Source organism: Aptenodytes forsteri, unplaced genomic scaffold, assembly GCF_000699145.1.
Source record: "Aptenodytes forsteri isolate BGI_AS27 unplaced genomic scaffold, ASM69914v1 Scaffold910, whole genome shotgun sequence".
Taxonomy (NCBI): Eukaryota; Metazoa; Chordata; class Aves; order Sphenisciformes; family Spheniscidae; genus Aptenodytes; species Aptenodytes forsteri.
In genome coordinates, this window is record NW_008794574.1 from 31,855 (window position 1) to 32,628 (window position 774).

At 73.0% G+C, this 774-nt stretch overlaps 1 protein-coding gene across 1 annotated transcript in view; it reads left to right on the forward strand.

The window, feature by feature from the left end:
- The window catches only part of LOC103893358 (synaptophysin-like protein 2), a 2,790-nt gene that overhangs the window by 1,572 nt on the left and 444 nt on the right, over positions 1–774 (forward strand). The gene's annotated exons all lie outside the window — the stretch shown is intronic.

Here is a 774-nt window from a genome sequence, read left to right on the forward strand (position 1 = left end):
GCGTGGGGTGCACGAGGTGCACGAGGTGCACGGGGCGCATGGGGTGCGTGGGGTACGCAGATTGCACAGGTTGCATGGGGCGCATGGGGTGCACGAGGTGCGTGGGGTGCGCAGATTGCACGGGTTGCATGGGGCGCATGGGGTGCGTGGGGTGCACAGATTGCATGGGTTGCACAGGGTGCATGGGGCGCACGGGTTGCATGGGGCGCATGGGGTGCATGGGGCGCATGGGGTGCATGGGGAACACGGGGGCACCGGGGTGCAGGGGCGCATGGGGCACGTGGCACGTGGGGGTGCACGAGGTGCACAAGGTGCACAGGGTGCGTGGGGCATGGGGCACGCATGGGTGCACGAGGTGCACAAGGTGCACAGGGTGCGGGGTGCGTGGGGCGCACGGGTGCATGGGGCGCATGGGGCACGTGGGGTGCATGGGTGCACGAGGTGCACAAGGTGCACAGGGTGCGTGGGGCACACGGGGTGCATGGATTGCATGGGGCCCAGGGGCTGCGCGGGGCGCGTGGGGCCCGGGGGCTGCACGGGGCACGTGGGGCCCAGGGGTCGCACGGGGCGGGGTGCGTGGGGCGCACGGGTGCATGGGGCGCATGGGGCACGTGGGGTGCATGGGTGCACGAGGTGCACAAGGTGCACAGGGTGCGTGGGGCACACGGGGTGCATGGATTGCATGGGGCCCAGGGGCTGCGCGGGGCGCGTGGGGCCCGGGGGCTGCACGGGGCACGTGGGGCCCAGGGGTCGCACGGGGCGCATGGGGCGCGT